At 36.6% G+C, this 14,287-nt stretch overlaps 1 pseudogene; it reads right to left on the minus strand.

Annotated features, from left to right (window-relative positions):
- Positions 1-1,583: 1,583 nt before the first annotated feature.
- LOC130962464 (glucose-6-phosphate 1-dehydrogenase, cytoplasmic isoform-like) lies at positions 1,584-11,970 on the minus strand (annotated as a pseudogene).
- Between the last annotated feature and the right edge of the window lie 2,317 nt (positions 11,971-14,287).

Genomic DNA, 14,287 nt, shown 5'->3' on the forward strand with positions numbered 1-14,287 from the left:
CCGTGATGAGGTGGAGTGCGGTACATGGTTGTCGGCCGTTCCGCTAGTCTGCTTAAACATTGTCCGGTTTCACCATGTTGATCGAGTGAAACGGCAGTTCAATGGGAAGCAGCCAGTGCCAGGCATTCCAGTGAATCTTGACAGGTATGAATGGTGGTTAATTTCTTCAAAGTTATGCTTGCTGCGGCACACTCGGCAAGTGCATGACGGCACGAATAGTGGAGGGATTGGAATAAGCCGCAGTCACACGTACCCTCCGATAGCCGAACACGGAAGGAACCCCCCCCAGCCCTCAAACGGCTCAAGCTCCTCCACAACAAACACGGAGGCCTGCCTGTCGCAGTGAGTGACACGCATCTTCGATATCCCTTCTCTGTTCTTCTCAATGGCGGCCAAGAGTCTCTGTGAGAATCGGCATCTAGCAGCCAGTTGTGACTGCGCCTCTCTGCCCTTCGTCACGAACAACTTCTGTAATCTCTCGTACGTGATGTGCACAATGGCAGAAATTGGCAAGTACTGGGTGCCTTTCAACACTGCATTGATGCATTCGGACAAATTTGTCGTCATGTGACCAAACCGACACTCGCTGTCGCAATGTTGTAGTCAAATCTGCTTCCTAAAACGACCAGCCCAGTCAACCATCACCGGCGAAACTCCTCTCAACGCATCCATGTACCACTCGTAACCTGCCTTGCTTGGACTATAAGCAGCGTTAATGAGGTATCTCTTGCCCTCGGCTGACTTGAACCGAGTCATGAAATTCGCAGCCATGTGTCTTATACAGTAAGCAGGTAGGCTCTTGGGGGATGCCAACCACTGTCATCGGAGCTAAGCGCGGCCTTGATAGGCTGAGATCTATCGGAGATAACCAACAGGCCATCTTGTGAGGTGACGTGACGTCTCAGATTAGTTAGGAAGAACGACCATGACTCGGTGTTCTCGGACTCCACAATGGCAAAAGCAATAGGCAGGATGTTGTTACTCCCATCTTGCACCACCGCAATAAGCAACACACCACCATACCTTCCATACAGATGCGTACCATCTACAGAGACAAAGGGCTTGCAATGCTTGAAGGCTACGACACATGACGAAAAAGACCAAAATACCTTGTCGAACATACTGTAGTCACATACCAGGAGGTGTCCATCGTAGAATGGTTTGACGCGTAGGTCACAAATGGTACCAGGAAAATAGCTCTGTAGTGCCCGAAGCAACTTCAGAACCTTATTGTATGACTCTTTCCAATCCCCATAGATTTGTGCAATTGCCTTCTGCTTGGCCACGGTCGGAACAGGTGTCTCCGGAACATGCTCATCCTCATTCCCACTATCGGACAAGTCGCTGCCACCACTGTCTGCCACGTAATCCTCGTCCGACTCCTCACCCTCCTCTGCCTCATCCACTAGAACGACGACATGAATGGGCGGTGGTGCGAGGGGTCGGTCGTCCTGTACATAGGCCGAGTGTACGGAAGGACCACTGCCACTGTGTCCCACCTCTGCAGAAAGCTCCATGACTTGCTCCACTATGATCCTCCCATGGATGTCGAATATCACTCGCACATGCTCGTCCCCTTGAAGTCAGAATAGTTGAAACTGGAAGACTCTATTACCCATAGGGGCCAGCGACCTATACGCCACCCTTCCGATTTCCCTCATTTCTGTTCCACCGAGCTTGCTCAATATCAAACTCCTCAAATCGAACAACGTCTCCACAGGCTGAGTGCGAAACAATATCGTATCCTCACACTCAAATGTCACCCCGTTGTCGCCGTTTCTTATAAAACAATTGGGATAAATAAGCACAACTATGTACGGACTATTACTAACTATTAATAATGCCTTGTGTTTGTGAAAAATATGAGACACAAAAAGGATAGAAAAAGTTTGTAAAGAATACTAAGGGTTAAACATCCTTTTATAGCTAGTGGGACTCTACTCCATGTATCTCTTTTATACTGTAAACGAGATGAACATTACATGTATCTCATTTACAATATAAAAATATAAAAATTTGTAGTTTTTTATGAAGATCTGTTATTGATTTTTTTATATCCTTTTTTTATTATTTGCTTTATTGCTTTTAGTTAAATGAACTTAGTCAATTGTTTTTGTCCAAGTGATGTCTTGGACTTATGGCATATACATATGATATAATATAAACTATTAAATTGTTTTTTTAATTAATTTGAGAATAATTATAAAATTCATTTTATTTGTTAATTTTTTTTTACATTTTTTTATAATTTACAAGTTATGTTTATATTTTGTTTTATAATTTTATAAATTATAATTTTATTATAATCAACTGAATTAAAGTAAAAATTACGAGCTTATTATCTTGCTCATAATATAATTTTTAAATAGAAACAAGATAAAAAAAGATGAGCGATTTTGCTATAAAAGAATGCCAACAATTAGCTGATGAGTGATAAGTGATAAATAAAACCAAACCAACATCATTTATGTTAAAATTGCTTCTGTAACAAATTAAAGCTTTTAATACGCTTGGCATCATTAACATAGGAGAACAAGCAAAAAAGTAGAGATTAGAGAAACAATAGTCTCGTGAAATTATATATATTTAAAAAAAATTATAAAATTGGATTTAATCATTATATTATGGATTTTAATCTTCTTTTGCGAGTCTTAAAACGTACTTCTAAAGAAATTTAAAAAGTAAAAGAAAAAGAAATTAGTATATGACAAATTTTTATACAAATTTGTGTTTTATTGTTATATAAAGAGTAAAGACATTCAATTTGATTTATCATTCTTTCTTCTTTAAATTTTTTTTTTCGTTTTTCGACCATGCACCGTTGGATGAATACCTTCAGTGTAGTATTTTTGGGAAATCCCCACCTTTCATTATGCTGTCCTGCTTTCGGACATCTTTGTATTTTATTTTTTAATAATTAATGGAATATAACCTACTATCTTTGGAGAAAAAAGAGTAAAGACATCTTCATTTAAGTAGTTATATTAATTAACTATATTATTGTTTTACGATGATTATGATGGTTTTTTTCTTTTTTGGTGGAAGGAGAGGGGTCAAAACCCCAAACAACAAAAGAGAAAAATTAAGAGAAATCTAGACAGAGTTTTTTGTCCTAACAACACCAATACAATTAGAAATAAGTGAATACATTATAGTAGAAGAAAGGGTATCATAAATATGAATCTCTAACGACAGAACTTGGCCCTGTTTTGCCATATAATCTGCTACCAAATTTGTTTTTCAAAGGTTGTCAGTTAATACTAGAGATTTGTTTTTTTGGCTGGATAGTTTAATCCAGTTGAAGAGTTTGTCTTCAGAGTTGGAGATATTTTGGATTTCTATCTCCCTTCTTTAGTACATATAATTAGTTGATTCTTAATTTTGTCTCCATCCCAAATCGTGTTTTTTATTTTGGTAGAAAAATCAACAAGTTTGGAATAATATTTATAGAACTTTGCAGCTTCTTCTAGTGTCTCAAAAATTATCCCCACCTTTGGGACAAATCTTTCATCCACAACACAGCTGGTTTGCACGGTAAACCAAAAACGTCATTAAAGGTGAAACAATTCTATAATACTTACCGAATCGAAAGGTTACTCACAGTAAACGAAAGATAATCCATTATACAAAACTAAATTCGAAACAACTCTGTCTACAATTTAGATATTATCAATTCAATTCAATTCAGATTCAGATCACCTCTGTCCATTCAATTCAATTCAAATAAAATTAGCAATTGCATTTCATTGAATTCGATTCAAAATTTAATAATCTAAACCTCATCAAATTGATGCGTTTTGGAAGAATAATCCAAATTGCACTCATTCAACTGACTTGAAGTTGATTTATTCATTGTTTCAATTCAAAGTCCAGATCGAAGAAAAAAACAAAGAAGAAGTAGAAGAACGACGAAGCTAATTACGTCAAAGTCAATCTAGATCCATAATGCAGAGAACAAGGAATTTTATTAGGTTGAAAGAGAAGAAGAAGAAGAACGAAAACGCAAGAAGAGAACAAGGTTTACGTTCAAAAAAATTTATCATGCAGAAAAGATTTACGTTATATACGTTATATGAGGCGCGTGTATAACAAACGACTGTGGGGTGGAGGAATGCACGTGTGGAGGAAGTTACTTGGATAACATCCATGTATTTTTTACATGGATGTAGAATTTTTCCCTTATTCAAATATTATTTACAAAAATAAATATCTTTTGAATAATTTTTTTTATGAGTGTAATTTTTATTACAGATTTTGGTTTGATTATTCTTTCTATTTTTATCATTATTTAAATATATATATTAGAGATTTAAATTTTTCTAAAGTGAAAAATTAAAAACTTAATTATCCTTAAATTAAAATAATAGAATTTACACGGATCACACCTAATCATAATTACAAATTCAACATGAATTAGTGATTAATTATCTATTTTGTCATTTTACAATTTTTTTCCATATATTAGTACTAGGACAACTATTTGTTAAGATTTGGTCAAAAATTAATTTAGTAATGGATTAAATAATGGCAATAATTATGAATATGAGTGCATGGTGTGTTGTCCACAAATGTGAATCTGGGTTGTTCAATAACCTGCAAAACGTAGGTACATTTTGCTGGGGACGAAAACAAAAAATCTGCAACTGCTGCAAAATGCAGGAGCAGCTTTTGACTAGTCTGGGGTTCCCAAAATGCAGCTTGTGTTTGGTAGGCGAAGAAGGCAAGTCGCAGGTTGCGATTGACAGCTTACATCCTTGCATGCGCGACAGGTGTCCCCATGGGTGATAAATCCGATTTTTATAACCCCAAGCGCAAGTGTTTGTGTGTGTGAACTTTGAAGAAGAAGCAAGAGTGAAACATTGACGAAGTTTGTGTTGGGAGTTGAAAGCAAGAGTGAAACTCATGGTGCATGAAATAACAAATGACAACGGACATTCATAAACAAAAGTCACTCCTTTGTGTGTGTCTGATATAATCTCACCGTTATAATACATTCGCAAGTTGGTAATACCTTTCATAACTTCAATCTCACCTAACTCAACTTTTTTGACACAACTAACTGCCAAAAAAATTTAGAACTATGACTTATATGCAAGAAAGAAGAATAGAAAGAGTAGAAGTGGAGTGAGGCATTCGAATGAATCCTACTTCATATTTATAGACAGGACTCTTGATTAAAATATTTTTTTAATCAAAATGCAACCTGCATTTTAAGCTTTCGAAAAAAAATCTGACATTTTAATAACGCAACCTGTGTTTTGTTTCTTTAAAAAAAAACCTTATACAAGACCAAAAACGCAATCTGCGTTTTGTTTTTTTTTTTAAATAAAATATTGCCCTCCCCCAGTAAACGCAGCCTGCATTTGAGCTGAAACGAAATAAAAAAATTTGAAAACTTCAAAAAAAAAACTAAAATGCAGGTTGGGTTTGTATAATTTGTCCATAAAAAAATTAAAAAAAAAAGAATAAAAGGCAGGTTGTGTTTTGAATTGACACTATAATAGTAAAAAAATTTTGCCTATACCCATTTCATTGCACTATACCAACATTTTTTCCATAAAAAAAAATGAGCCAGATTTGGTTCCTCCATTATAATACCTTTTGTGGACATTTTATTCCTCAAATTTGATAGTAATTTTCAAAAGTAATTTATTAAAAATAGTTTTTAAAAAATAACATTTTAAATATTATAATGGAATGAAGAAGAATGGATTATCTTGCTCCACATTAAAGACAAACATAAACAAGTGTATGCAAACCAAATTCGTAACATACCCAACCAACTCAACTTTGAAGAGAGTACATTTCTTAGAAAATCCATAAACTAGTACCACCCATTATATATAGGAGGGCTCCCTATAAGGTTTTTATTGTATATACATTATATAAGCAACTAATAAAGCGGCCTCTTTACAACAATAGCAATTCAACGGCCTCTTTCGGGCCTCTACCGTATGCCTCATAAGGGAGTGGCTTGAACTCCCTCTATCAATTCTGTGCAATAACGGGGTGAAGATTTTCCATGATGCCTGATATAGTTAAGCACATTACATTAGTCTTTTAAGGATATATGAAACATTGTATCAAACCATGTAACAAGTTGTTACCTCCAATTCATCTCTACGAACGAATTGTTGCTGATCGCCTCTAATCCTGCAAAACACGATACAATTACAATTGTTATTCAACTCAAATATGTTTCTTTCGAACTATCAAACTGATTGTTAAGTCTACCGTTAGTGTTATTATGTGGCTTGGATGTATAATAAAAGAATGATAGAAAAAAATTGATAATTCATAAAACATGAACTGGGAAAGTGAACATACGTGTCGAGAATGAGATTCTCATGAGCATCCTCAATGGTAACCCCTTCTTTCCGCGTAGAGCAATTCCTGTTCGCTTTGATGTGTGAACATATTCAAATTACCTAGCTTGTACTGCAACAACAGCAGATATCATGGATTTGTAAAAGTCTTATGCAGCAAATGCATAATCTAAATCTAACATATAATGGTTTTTTAATACACTTAACATTAAATTATCAAGTGAATGAATACAAGAAATCAATATATGGAGTGCACTTCTTCAATGATTCGGCAAGAAGATTTAGTCTAATTATTACAAGTTGAGATAAAAATAAAATAATTTTGGATTTAACCGTGCCAATTCCGCATTTAGATATCACAAAATTTGATTCCAAACAGTGTATTGGGAGATCTATATTTGCTATATAAACATCAAACTTCCAATCTCAATGAATGCATTTGACAATATAGAGAATCGTTGAAATGTAGGCGATCATATACCATAAGCTTCATGTAAATAGTTTCTAAAAGGCTGTAGGCAGATACGAAACCCATTTCTCCGATGCTTCTGACCTAGACATGCACAAGTTTACAGTGAGGTTTTGTTTTGCAGGAATCGATATTTAGATGAATGAGGAAAAGTATTTACTAGAAAACATTTATATTCACTTTCAAAGCCGATAAAGAACAGGTATCTATGTTTGTCATGTTTGCGATTATGGATTATTGAGATGATCAACATCTCAATACTTTTTATGTATGAAGAGATAACACCCAAAAATGAAAAAGGTACGGTACCAGAAAATTTCTGGAAAATTTCATGAGGAACATCCTTGAAAATATCATCAGGAACATCCTTGAATTGAACTCGTATCTCTGTTTTTCTAGAATCTAAGGCCTTCCCTGCTTTTAGTATGAAAGGAACACCTGATGCCAAAAAGAAAATCATAGAATGCATGACGAGATAATTATGTTTATTTTCCTTTGAGAAGAAAATGCTAAAGATTTTATCATACCTTCCCATCTTTCATTGTGTATGCGCAGAATAACAGATGCAAAAGTTGGAGTGTTCGACTCATCAGGTACGGCTGGGTCATCTCTATAGCCCTCATATTGTCCAAGAACAACCTTATCATCGCTAATAGGTACTACTGATTCAAGAACATGCATTTTTCGTGACCAATAGAAAACATTTTAGACTTTGATTGCATGCTATGGAACATCTCAAAATCTAGATAAATATTGAAGTGCAACAACGAAAGGTTCCAGTTATGCAAATATCTCATTGATTCAATTGAAATTTGCAAGTATGAGAACCCAATTTAAAAGGAGAACAAGGATTTTCTGTCTGATATTGATGGCCTCATATCAGAAAAGTCGAATGATATAGCAGCATAACATGATAATTTCGGCATAAATTGAAGGGAAAATGTGCACACCTTCACTCTCTCATCCCGAATGTGCTCAGGATTGAGAGAAACAGGCCTTTCCATAGCAACCAAGCAGAGAACCTAAACGGTAGAAAAGTGATGAGAAAAATTCAACATATTCGATATCTTATGAGCTATGATTTAACAGAAGCATCAACTTGACAAGACAAAATAATTATAACAATGTCAAAGCATATTATTTTATATCATTATGAAAATAAAGAGCTCACCTGAAGCAGATGGTTTTGAATAATGTCTCGGATAATTCTGCCAAATTAAAAGTTGTACACTAATGATTTATACTTCCACAGGCAACCTCCTTAATGCCTCTAAGCCCAACTCCAGACGACTTGATCCCGCTATGGGGTCTTAACGAGAAGGATCAGGAAGTTGTCCACCATTTATGGCGTGTTTTGGTTGCATACATCAATGGTTGGAGTTACCAAATTCCAGAGTTAACGATGAAAATCCAAATCCTCAATGTAGATAGGACTGCACGAGAAATGGAATTTCTTTCGTTACCAAAGGATGGCATTATATCCACGAGCCAGGTTGAACTGTACGCCACAAATCGAAGAGAGTATCTGAGTTAAAACTGAAAAATTTGCAATCTCGATGAGTACGATCAAGAAGTATTTGAAATACTTCACCATCGTATTCATCATACTCATTTCAAATGAGCCAATGTTTTGTCAATGAATCTTTCGCACCTCTCCCGTTGCCAGACGGTATTTTATGAATTTTGCTCCGAAGTCAAAAAAGAATTGATATTTTTTATTCAAGATGAAATGTCTGCATTGATGGATTTCTCTAAGATTTTCTTAGTTTTTCAAACAGTGCATGAACTCTGGATGAGTTCATACATTGTTTGAAAAACTAAAAATCTCGAGGGAATCGATCAATGCAGACATCTCATCTTGAAGTGAACATATCAATTCTTCCTTGATTTCGGAGCAAAATTCCATAAAACACCGTCTATCAATGGCAAAGGGGTTAAAGATTGTTAACACAACTCCTGCCGATTGGAAATGAGTGTGTTGAATACGATGGTGAAGTGTTTCATACACTTCTTAATCATACTTATTTAGTTAACCAACTATCCTATTTTAACTCGGATTTTCACAAGTTTAAGAACTCTTTCTGATTTGTTGCCTACACTTCAACCTGGCTCATGGATGTCATGTCATCCTTTGGTAACCCAAAAAAATTCCATTTCTCGCCGAGTCCTATCAATGCTGAGAATTTGGTTTACCGTTGTTACTTCTAGAATTTGGTCGCTCCAACCATTGATGAATGCAACTAAAAAACGACGTAAATGCCGGACAACTTACTCATCCTTCTCTTTAAGACTCTATAGTAGGGTTAAGTGATCTGAAGTTGGGCTTCGAGGAAATACATGCTACATTCTAGTGTCCGGGAGGTTGCTGATGGAGTTGTCAATGTATGGATTGGTTTACCGTCGTTACTTCTGGAAGTTTGTCGCTCCAACCATTGATGTATGCAACTAAAACACGACATAAATGCTGAAAAACTTCCTGATCCTTCTCGTTAAGACCCCATAGCAGGGTCAGGTGATTTGGAGTTGTGCTTAAAGGAAAAACATGCTTTATTCTAGTATCAGGGAGGCTGTTGGTGGTGTTGTCAATGTATGGATTGATTTACTGTTGTTACTTCTAGAATTTGGCCGTTCCAACCATTGATGTACGCAACTAAAGCACGACATAAATGCCGGACAACTTTCTGATCCTTCTCGTTAAGACCCCAAAAGTGATCTGAAGTTGGACTTAGAGAAAAAACATGCTCCATTCTAGTATCAGGGAGGCTGCTGGTGGTGTTGTCAATGTATAGTTCCTCATGGTTATCGGCATGGTTTTTTTACAAAAAAAGGGAATGATTTGGAAAAAGCTCAATATTGCTACGAAGAAACCAAACCACCATTTTGTAGAGAAAGAAAAAATTCTGGTTTGGTTTTTTGGGATCAATTTTCACCTTTTCCAAATTATTCTCTCTAAAAAAATATACCGTCGGTGATGAACCATCCATTGACAACACCACCAGCAACCTCCCTAATACCTCTAAGCCCAACTCCAGACGACTTGACCCTGCTATGGGGTCTTAAGGAGAAGGATCAGGAAGTTGTCCACCATTTATGGCGTGTTTTGGTTGCATACAACAATGATTGGAGTGACCAAATTCCAGAGTTAACGATAAAACTCCAAATTCTCAACGTAGATAGGACTGCACGAGAAATAGAATTTCTTTCGTTAACAATGGATGGCATGATATCCACGAGCCAGGTTGAACTGTACGCAACAAATTGGAGAGAGTATCTGAGTTAAAACCAAAAAATTCGCTACCTCGATGAGTACGATCAAGAAGTATTTGAAATACTTCACCATCGTATTCAACATACTCATTTCCAATGAGGCAATGTTGTGTCATTGAATCTTCAGCACCTCTCCCGTTGTCAGACGGTGTTTTATGGAATTTTGCTCCATATTTTCTATTCAATAGGAAATGTCTGAATTGATGGATTTCTCTAAGATTTTTAAAATTATTAACACAACACTTGCCGTTTGGAAATGAGTGTGTTGAATACGATAGTGAAGTGTTTCACACACTTCTTAATCGTACTCACTTAGGTAACGAACTATCCGGTGTTAACTCGAATTTACCAAAGTTCAAGAACTCTTTTCAATTTGTTGCGTACACTTCAACCTGGCTCATGGATGTCATGTAATCCTTTGGTAACCCAAAAAATTTCATTTCTCGCCGAGTCCTATCAATGTTGAGGATTTGATTTACCGTTGTTACTTCTGGAGTTTGGTCACTCCAACCATTGATGTATGCAACTAAAACACGATGTAAATGCTGGACAACTTCTTGATCATTCTCATTAAGACCCCATAACAGGGTTAAATGATCTGAAGTTGGGCTTAGAGGAAAAATATGCTCCATTCTAGTATCAGGGAGGCTGCTGATGGTGTTGTCATTGTTTGAATTGGTTTACCGTTGTTACTTCTGGAATTTGGTTGCTCCAACCATTGATGTACGCAACTAAAATACGACGTGAATGCCGGACAACTTACTCATCATTCTCTTTACAACCCTATAACAAGGTTAAGTGATCTAAAGTTGGGCTTCGAGGAAAAACATGCTACATTCTAGTATCAGGGAAGCTGCTGGTGATGTTGTCAATGTATGGATTGGTTTACCGTTGTTACTTCTGGAATTTGGTCACTCCAACTATTGATGTACACAACTAAAACACGACGTAAATAGCAGAAAACTTCTTGATCCTTCTCGTTAAGACCCCATAGCAGGGTCAAGTGATTTGGAGTTGTGCTTAGAGGAAAAACATGCTTTATTCTAGTATTAGGGAGGCTGCTGGTGGTGTTGTCAATGTATGGATTGATTTATCGTTGTTACTTCTGGAATTTGGCTGTTCTAACCATTGATGTACGCAACTAAAGCACGACGTAAAGGCCGGACAACTTCCTGATCTTTCTCGTTAAGACCCCATAAGTGATCTGAAGTTGGAATTAGAGGAAAAACAAGCTCCATTCTAGTATCAGGGAGGCTGCTGGTGGTGTTGTCAATGTATGGTTCCTCATGGTTATCGACATCATTTTTTTACAAAAAAAAAGAATGATTTGGAAAAAGCTCAATATTGCTCCGAAGAAACTAAACCACCATTTTGTAGAGAAAGAAAAAATGGTTGTTTGATTTTTTGTAATCAATTTTTACCTTTTTCCAAATCATTCTCTCTAAAAAATTATATCGGCGGTGATAAACCATCCATTGACAACACTACCAACAAACTCCCTAATGCCTATAAGCCCAGCTCCAGATGACTTGACCCCGCTATGGGGTCTTAACGAGAAGGATTAGGAAGTTGTCCCCCATTTATGGCGTATTTTGGTTGTGTACATCAAGGATTGAAGTGACCAAATTCCAGAGTTAACGATGAAAATCCAAATCCTCAACGTAGATAGGACTGCACGAGAAATGAAATTTCTTTCGTTACCAAAAGATGACATGATATCCACCAGACTGGTTGAAATGTACCCAACAAATTGGAGAGAGTATCTGAGTTAAAACCGAAAAATCTGCTACCTCGATGGGTACGATCAAGAAGTGTTTGAAATACTTCACTATCATATTCAACATAATCATTTCCAATGTGCCAATATTGTGTCAATGAATCTTCAGCACCTCTCCCATTGCCAGACATTGTTTTATGGAATTTTGCTTCGAACTCAAAGAAGAATTGATATTTTCTATTCAAGATGAAATGTCTGAATTGATGGATTTCTGTAAGATTTTCTTAGTTTTTCAAACAATGCATGAACTCCGGATGAGTTCATACATTGTTTGAAAAACTAAAAATCTCGAGGAAATCGAACAATGCAGATGTCTCATCTTTAATAGAACATATCAATTCTTCCTTGATTTCGGAGCAAAATTCCATAAAACACTGTCTGTCGACGGCAAAGGGGTTAAAAATTGTTAACACAACACCTGCCGATTGCAAATGAGTGTGTTGAATACGATGGTGAAGTGTTTCTCACACTTTTTAATCGTACTCATTTAGGTAACGAACTATCCGGTTTTAACTCGGATTTATACAAGTTCAAGAACTTTTTCCGATTTGTTGCGTACACTTCAACCTGGCTCATGGATGTCATGTCATCCTTTGGTAACCCAAAAAATTCCATTTCTCGCCGAGTCCTATCAATGCTTCGGATTTGATTTACCGTTGTTACTTCTGGAATTTAGTTACTCTAACCCTTGATGGACCCAACTAAAATACGACGTAAATATCGGACGACTTACTCATCCTTCTCTTTAAGACCCTATAGCTGGGTTAAGTGATTTGTAGTTGGACTTCGAGAAAAAACATGCTACATTCTAGTATCAGGGTGGCTGCTGGTGGTGTTGTCAATGTATGGATTAGTTTACCGTTGTTACTTCTAGAATTTGGTCGCTTCAACCATTGATGTACGTAACTAAAACACGATAGTAGGGTCATGTGATTTGGAGTTGTGCTTAGAGGAAAACATGCTTTATTCTAGTATCAGGGAGGCTGCTGGTGGTGTTGTCATTGTATTGATTGGTTTACCATTGTTACTTCTGGAATTAGGCCTTTCCAACTATTGATGTATGCAATTAAAGCACGACGTAAATGCCGGACAACTTCCTGATCCTTCTCGTTAAGACCCCAAAAGTGACCTAAAGTTGGACTTAGAGGAAAAACATGCTCCACTCTAGTATCAGGGAAGCTGCTGGTGGTGTTGTCAATGAATGGTTTCTCATGGTTATCGGCATCGTTTTTTTACAAAAAAAGGAATGATTTGGAAAAAGCTCAATATTACTCCAAAGAAACAAAACCACCATTTTGTAGAGAAAGAAAAAATGGTGGTTTGCTTTTTTGGGATCAATTTTCACCTTTTTCCAAATCATTCTCTCCAAAAAAATATACCAGCGGTGATGAACCATCCGTTGACCACACCACCAGCAACCTCCCTAATGCCTCTAAGCCCAATTCCAGATGACTTGACCCCACTATGGGGTCTTAACGAGAAGGAGCAAGAAGTTGTCCACCATTTATGGCGTGTTTTGGTTGCGTACATCAATGGTTGGATGGACCAAATTCCAGAGTTAACGATGAAAATCCAAATCCTCAACGTAGATAGGACTGCACGAGAAATGGAATTTTTTCGTTACCAAAGGATGGCATGATATCCATGAGGCAGGTTGAACTGTACCTAACAAATTGGAGAGAGTATCTGAGTTAAAACCGAAAAATCTGCTACCTCGATGAGTACGATCAAGAAGTGTTTGAAATACATCACCCTCGTATTCAACATACTCATTTCCATTGAGCCAATGTTGTGTCAATGAATCTTCAGCACCTCTCCCGTTGTTAGACAGTATTTTACGAAATTTTGCTCCAAAGTAAAAAAATAATTGATATTTTCTATTCAAGATGAAATGTCTGAATTAATAGATTTCTCTAAGATTTTCTTAGTTTTTCAAACAATGCATGAACTCCGGATGAGTTCATACATTGTTTGAAAAACTAAAAATCTCGAGGAAATCAATCAATGCAGATGTCTCATCTTTAAGAGAACATATCAATTCTTCCTTGATTTTGGAGCAAAATTCCATAAAACACCGTCTGTCGACGGCAAAGGGGTTAAAGATTGTTAACACAACACCTGCCAATTGGAAATGAGTGTGTTGAATACGATACTCATGGATATCATGTCATCCTTTGGTAACCCAAAAAATTCCATTTCTCGGCGAGTCCTATCAATGTTGAGGATTTGATTTACCGTTGTTACTTTGAAATTTGGTCGTTCCAACCATTGATGTACGCAATTAAAACACGACGTAAATGCCGAATAACTTACTCATCCTTCTCATTAAGACCGCATAGCAGGGTTAAGTGATCTGAAGTTAGGCTTAGAAGAAAAATATGCTCCATTCTAGTATCAGGGAGGCTGCTACTGGTGTTGTCATTGTATGGATTAGTTTACTGTTGTTAC

This window comes from Arachis stenosperma, chromosome 2 (genome assembly GCF_014773155.1).
Source record: "Arachis stenosperma cultivar V10309 chromosome 2, arast.V10309.gnm1.PFL2, whole genome shotgun sequence".
NCBI lineage: Eukaryota > Viridiplantae > Streptophyta > Magnoliopsida > Fabales > Fabaceae > Arachis > Arachis stenosperma.